Raw genomic sequence first — 7,792 nt, 5'->3', positions numbered from 1 at the left:
TGTTTCCTCTCCTCCCCCAATGGTTCAGGATTTAAGAAGATCTGCCCAGACCTCTCCTGGTCTCTAACTCCCTTCCCCCCATGTCCTGATCATTTTATGCTGCTCAAGGCCCATCTAGTTTATCATCCTGTTTCACACCATGGCCAACCAGATGCCGCTGGAAGTTCGGTCTGGCACTCCCTTGAACCCCCACCCCCGGTTTGGTTTAGTCTAGGGGCATTCGCGGACCAAATAGTAAAATAATACTTTTGTTTTTCAACTTATCCCCTCCAGGGGGCTTCTCTGAGGCAGTGGAGGTGGTGGGGTGTCCGTGGAGGTTCTCCCTCCCCTGGCCGGACTCTGTTATTGCAGCCATCGCCCAGTTCGGGCGGTCTTTGGCCCTTTACAGGCCTTTCCCCTGGCTCGGTGGCCATTTTGGAGGGTAGGTGACGCAGGGGCCATTTGTGAATGTGTGACAGCCTCCAAAATGGCTGCTGCACTGGGGAAAGGCCTGGAAATGGTCGAAGACCACACAAACCAAGAGATGGCTACAATAACGGAGGCCGGCGGGGGAAAGGGGAACCTCTGCAGACCCTCTGCTGCCTCGGAGAAGCCCCATGGATGGGGTAAGTTGAAAACAAACAAACAAACAAACAAACACACACACACACATTTGGTCTGCGAATTCCCTGAACAGACTGGGGAGATTTGGTCCGGGGTTGAGCCGAACCAGTGGTGGTTCAGCTTGACCCTAAACTGTCGAACTGAATCAGCTTGAAGTCAAACTGGTTCCATTCCAAAACTATTCGCACACCCCTAGTGGATGGCGGGGAAACCTTCAATGTTTTGTTATAGAGCGAGGTATACTATGTGATGACAGAAAGGAGAGAGAACTTGACATAGAACGGCCATTTACTGTAGCCATGGTGACTTAAAAAGAAAATCAGTTTGATACTGGTTACAGCATGTGATCAGGATGGGATTGTGTTGAGAGTTCACCTATCAGTGGAAGGTGTCCTGACATGCTTTTGGAGCATCCTTTAATCTTGTGAGGTGAGCATTCATATGAATTGTCCCTCCACACACTCCAAAACTCTCTTGAAGAGCAATTCAGATGAACACCCCCTCACACAAAGGACACCCAGACAAACTTTTGTCAGCAATGTACACGCTGTCAATATTAATTTTAACATGTAGTGGAAAGACTGAAGGCACGGTCTAAACATCACCTTTAGAGCAGTTCAAGCCTCCCCCCCCCTTTAAACAATTGTGGCATTTCCTAAGAACTCCAAGACTTTGAGCTTTGTGAGAATGTTGAGAATTTTTTTAAATATCCCAGCCCTTTCATAAACCTGTAGTGTCTAAGTAGATAGCCTTGAAGGATGGCTTTGGGCGTGGGATGAGGCCTTATTCCAGACAAGTAGTTTACCCCCACTAGCTGCCCTATTTCTGTTTCAGGAATCTAATCTATTAGAAACCTATTGTTGGGACACACTTGCACACCAATAAATGCACTTTGTCACTTCTGTTTCCCGACCTCCCATTTCTTTTCCTGATGCTGTCACTAATGGCTATGACAGTTACACAGATTTGATGCTGGTTTTAATTTATAATATCGATGTTTTCAGAGGAAGCAGCTCACTGATAACCTGAGACAAAGAAATGATTGCCATAGACCTGTGGTATGTTTTATGACTTGTGTCCAAGATCACACAGGAAATCTGTAGTGAGTGACCAAAGTTTGGCCACAGTGCTGAATATGTTTAGTTTGGCATGGTTAACCTGGTCAATGGCTCCTTTATCACTGTATTAGATCCTTGTACTTTTTAAAGGCTGTTATCCCATCAGAGTGTGTGTGTGTGTGTGTGGTGCAGGGAGAGGTTATTTGAAAGGGTTTGGTCTGGCATTGTCCACATTCACACGTAAAACAGAACAACAGTTGTATGGGTCATGGCTTCCATGGACTTTACATCCAAATGTGGGGAAATATGGTTTGGTGCACTGATGAAACCGAGGGTTCAGATTTGGAACTCCTTCCTTATGAGGCAGGACTACAACACTCGGGGCTTTTTACGACTGCAGGGAGACATGGTAGAGGTCTATAGAATCATGCATGGTGTGGAGAAAGTGGATAGAAAGAAATTCTTCTCCCTCTCCCATAACACTAGAACCAGGGGTCATCCCATGAAATTGATTGCCAGGAAATTTAGGATCAACCAATAATGCATAATCATCTTGTGGAATTCTCTGCCACAAGATGGGGTGACAGCCAACAACCTGAATGGCTTTAAGAGCAGTTTGGATAGCATCATGGAGGAGGAGTCTATCAATGGCTACTAGTTGGAGGGCTATAGGCCATCTGCTGCCTCAGAGGCAGGATGCCTTTGAATACCAGTTGCAGGAGCGTAACAGCAGGAGAGAGGGCATGCCATCAGCTCCTGCCTGTAGGCTCCCAGTGGCATCTGGTGGGCCACAGTGTGAAACAGGATGCTGGACTAGATGGGCCATGGGCCTGATCCAGCATTATGTTCTTATGTTAACCCTCGGTTTGTGTTGAGTTTCGTTGCTGCAACCCAAGGTTGGATGCAGCCTGCGGTACTTTGAAATCCAGCATGATTGGCTGTGTGGGCTGTTCTTCAGTAAAGAAGGAAGCCCATACAGCTAGTTCTTCCTCCTCTCTGCAGTCTCTCTCACTGCAGAGAGGATGCTTTCTGTTATGTCTGAACTCAGATGGGAGTGCAGGGGAGGAGGGCACAGTGCCATGTTATGTGTGAATGCGGCCATTGACTTTCTCCAGAAGTAATCTTTTCTCCACAAAAGTATGGCTCTTGAGTTTCTGTATGCTCTCCCCAGCCCTTACTGCACTGTGCTTAGAACATTATGGCCAATCTGGCCTTTACTGTGCTTATCTATATGCAGAACCCTTGATTTCTGCTCCCCAACTGATTGTGAAGTCCAGAAGATTCTTTATTAGAGCTCTTTTTAAAACCAAGTTGAGAGAAGCGAGGATGATTGTCTTGCAGAGTAAGCAAAAAGGAGGAGTTTGGAAAGTGCTGAAGGCAAGGCAGAACATCTGTCAAACTGATTTTTTGGTATGGATCTCATTACAGTACAGATATTACATTAGAAGAACAAAAGAAAGAATGATGGAAACCACTGCAAATCTGTTTTTGTTTGCCTTCTTCAGACCAAATATCTTATTCTGCAAATGTCAGATCATAAATATCTACAGTGTATGTGTATGCATGCAAACATATAAGAATAGCTTTTTAATCCTTTGAATGAGTGTGTGTGTGTGCGCCCGCATGCACTTGGACCATGACTGCATTTGTAGAATGGAATTATAATTGTAAACTTCTGAAAATGCAAGTCTGTACAATAAAGTTGCCAAGAGTGCTTGAACAATAGAGTATTACCCTGAAATAATGTAATGAAAGCAGCACGATTCACTTCTGGCTCAAAATGAAGAAAGAAAGAAAAACCCTTACATTTTGCTACAGAGTTCAGTATATTAACAAAACTGTCATTACCCATAGTTTTTTTTTAAAAAAAAGTCTGGAAGCTTTGCAGACCTTTTGACTGCAGAATGTTATATAGTTTGGGGAAAAATGGATTTACTATGTCTGGATGCAAAACTAATCAACTCAGTATGACTATTTCATATGGTTAAGCCCATTACAAGTTTGCTTGACTTCTTTCATCTCTGTTGAGGATATAGGATATCATTAATGTTACCAGCTGCATTGTTTTCTTTGAATACCAACAGCAGAGTGCGGGGAGTGGGGGGAGAGAACCACTGGCTGCCTTGTTTTCCACTTACATAGCTATCATACTGCCAAGGCAAATGGGAAACAGGCCCTTACAATAACAGCATTTTCCCAAATGCCCTGTTAATTTTTAGTAAACCAAAATAAAATGTGTTGTTATTTATTAAGACTATGTGACCCGTACGGAATCCAGATGATGTTTCAGTAAAACACCAGACTCAGACTAAAAACTTGCATTTCTTTCGATAGAGACCAGAAAATAAGTGGTCATTTATGTTGGGCTCAGTCCATGGTTGGGACTCAGCTGCTCTAGCTGTAACTCTTGGTACTTACATAAAACTTTTAATTGTTCCCCAAGTACATTACAAACACCTCTTCTTAGCTGCACAAAATAGTTTCATAGCTATGATAGCCCTCCTAAGGCTGCTTACCCTCTACACCGGCTGGTAGTCAGATCTGAGTGCTATATCAGTCCCTGTTCATGGCAGCACTGGGGAATTTTGTTAGATGTTCAATGATAGTTTCATCTAGGGATGAGTGAATTCCTCCCATTCTGCACATTTATTGTTCTGCAGGTTCATTCAGTTCTGTGTTCCAGTCTTTTGGAATTTCTGTTTAACTGGGAAAACTGTTTCCCAGTTCTATTCTATTCTAGAACTGGAATATGTGCAGTTTGCCACAGCTTTCAACCTCTTACGTTTCTTTGCATCTTCCTGCCCCTCCATTACTGATGTACATGTGCACATTGCCAAAATACAGCAGAAAAGCCAACTTGATGTGGCATCAAGATGATCTTTTGTGCAGTGTTTTACTATTGTGCACGTGTGTTCCTTGGCATCTGTTTAAAAAATATCACAGAAATTATCTTTATATAACTGTGCGTGCAATCAGATTCTTCTTTGCAGTTGTAGCAATCTGCCCCCCCCTTATCCTAAAGATTTAACCAGAAGTGAACCCTGTTCTGTCTGTCAAGCAGTGACCTCTAGGGATCAGCCACTCAGCACAGTGACCGGGACCTAAAGGGGCCTTGAGGCAGGAAGTGAAGGAGTTCTTTGTCCTCAGTTGGAGCCAGGCAGGGGAAGCAACAAGTTGGCTGGCCAGGCCATGGCAGCAACCAGGAAATCTGCAGGAGCCCGAAGTCTCTACCATGGTTTTGGTGAGTTCAGGGAATAAGCAAGGGGCTTGGTTTCGGAGAAAGGTTTAGCCAGGGAACTGTGTGTTAGATAGCTGGTGTCAGATTTCTTTATTTTAGTGCTTTGCAGATCCTTACAGCGGGTCTATTGTGTTTTATTTTGTAACGTAACTTTCTAAGAAACCCTAGCCTGAGCCCTTTTATCCAACTAGGGCTATGTAGAAGTCTCTGTACCCTGTAAAGGTGCTTTTAAAGGTTCCTTACAACTGGGGGTGTTTTCTTTTGCATTTTCTTGCATTTATGTTCTATGCAACTGAGTAACCAAGATCTTTAAAGTGTGCCACTCCAAATACCAGTGGAGTGTTCTTTGGAAGTAATCTTCTAAAGTACTGAGTGTTTGCTGTTACCTGTAACTGAAGCTGAGAACGAGCCTCTGACTGAAGCAGTCTGTAGTATTTTGAATAAAGGTTATTTTTCTTTTTGGTCCTTTACAATTTTAACCAGCCTCTTAGAGTGGATTTTCAACTCAGTAAAGGGGGTGGGGGCTGGAAAGGGGTTTTTACTCTGGTGCAAACATGCCTCAAGCTTGATTGCTCAGCAACACACTACCAAGTTTTCTCCTGATGTGTAGGCTGCATGTGGGAGGTTGTTGTATTTTCCATTGGTAAATGAGGAGGAGAGTTCCCTGGACATTCACCCAAATCTGGGATGGGGGAAAACTCTGTAATAATTTGAGTGTGGTGGCAGCAATTACCAGAGGGACAGCCTTTGTTGAGCAAGCATGGACGGAATGAATCAGCAATTTTATTTTCCCTACATGGACTTGCTCTGAGACAAAGGCTGGGCTTAAATCCTCCATTCACTAGTCCCTATTCATTACAGCAATGTCTTATCAATGCACACAAGAACATGTGTGCAGCAGTAAAACATCACACAAAGATAATCTTAATGCAATTAAATGTGCCATCACAGCAGGATTGTTTTAATTTTTGCAATGTTTTATCAATGCACATGTGCACACTGGTGATGCAAAATCATGAACGGAAACCTGTAGCAAACTGTATGCAAATTATTTTGCACAAAATTCAAAAAATAACATATAGGGTTCCCAGTACATTGGTTGTACTTTGGAAACAAGATAAGATTTGGAAACCCTAAATCCAGGTAGAAATACAGGTGAGGAAGTGTCCCTCATTTCATTAGACTTCTAGAGATCAGGAGCAGGAGTAATTGTCTCCCCTACGGATTAGGATTCCACTCCTGTCAGGGAATATCCATGATTTGCAAATGATGTGCCACTGCTTTTGTGGCAGAATATCGTGCACCATGTTTAGGAATATTATTGATGTTTTGGGTGGGGAAAAATTAGTGAATGGATATGCAAACCTATGGCACAATAATAGGAAATTGCAAAGAACGCCTTCCCTCTCAATCCTGATTTTCAGATCATAACATGCATGGTGAGTAGGGATGTGTGAAATGATTTGGGTACAAAATGATTTGTTTCTGAATCCAGACAATTTGGATGATTTCTAGACAAAACAAATCACCCCTGTCTTCAATTCAGATTAGTGTACAAAACAAATCACCCCAGATTTGGACCTGAAAAATTCAGAGTTTGGGACCTCCATTTTGTGGCTAAAGTGTGTTGGGTGATCGAGCCCAATGGGTGGAAGCTACCACCCAAATTTCAAATAAATTTGGCAAAGGGGTGATTTCAAAAGAATTTTTGAAGTTTAAAAACCAGCCCTTTGCCCAGTTCCTTTGAAATCTGGGCGGTAGCTTCCTTGCACTCATTGGGCACTACCACCCACTACTACTTGCTCTGGGCCACCCTGGTGCTCCCCACATGGAGCTATAAGTCTGCTGAAATCCCCATTATTCCCTATGGGGTAAAGCTTAAAGACTCGTGAACTTAAAATCATTTAAATATCACCCCTTTTCCCATTTTCTTTGAAATTTGGGTAGTAGCTTCCACCCATTGGTAACTACCACCCAACCCACTTTGGCCACAAAATGGAGGTCCAAAATACTGACTTTTTCAGGTCCAAATCTGAATCCCACCCCACTTTTTTTGCCCCAAATTGATTCAGATTCGGATTTGGAAAATTCAGGTACAAATAGAATCTGGGGTGATTTGGGGAGGGGGGAGATTCAGACCCAAAACAAATTGGGGCTAATTTGATTCAGTACAAATCAAAACAAAAAGATCGATTCGTGCACATCCCTAATGATGAGGCTTTAAGCTAGGTTCAGATAACAGGTGCCCATGGTCTCCAGTAGGGTTTATGGTGCTAAGAGAAATATGTTGTGGCTTTAAATCAATGGTTATTTGTGCAGCCAGTAGGTACCCATTCAGAAACCAATTTCTTTCAACACATGCATTTGTGTTCCGTAACTTGGATTTGCGTAGCTCAGTGGCAGGCCACAAACTGTACCTTAAGAAAGGGCTGTAGCTCAGTGGTAAGACTTATTTTGCATGCAGGATAACAAATGCATTGTTTAAGATCTATTCATTTATTTATTAAGATGCATGTTAAAAAGCATCTGAGGGCCAAACTAGATATGTGACTAATCACTTAAATATAAAATTACTTTGTCAATTAGCAAGTAGTGGCTTTAAGCAAACTTCTTATTGACACAATGAATTGCACATCTGTTTTGATGCTCAGTTAGCAGATCCTTGCCTGAGACCTTGGAGAGCTGTTGCTAGTGGAAGTAGATATTACTAGGGTTGTGTGTCACATCAATGCAAGTCTTGGACATTTTTCATTCGATATGATCCAGTGGAAAAATTGTCCAGTAAAAAGGTGCAATTTGATACAATGCAATATTGTATTTTATTGTCTCAAAGTGCATTGATGGAGAGGTGGGAGGCTTACCTGAATCTGAGCAGTGAGTTTTCTTCTATCTT

This window comes from Hemicordylus capensis, chromosome 4 (genome assembly GCF_027244095.1).
Source record: "Hemicordylus capensis ecotype Gifberg chromosome 4, rHemCap1.1.pri, whole genome shotgun sequence".
NCBI lineage: Eukaryota > Metazoa > Chordata > Lepidosauria > Squamata > Cordylidae > Hemicordylus > Hemicordylus capensis.
Note: the sequence above shows the minus strand (reverse complement) of the source record.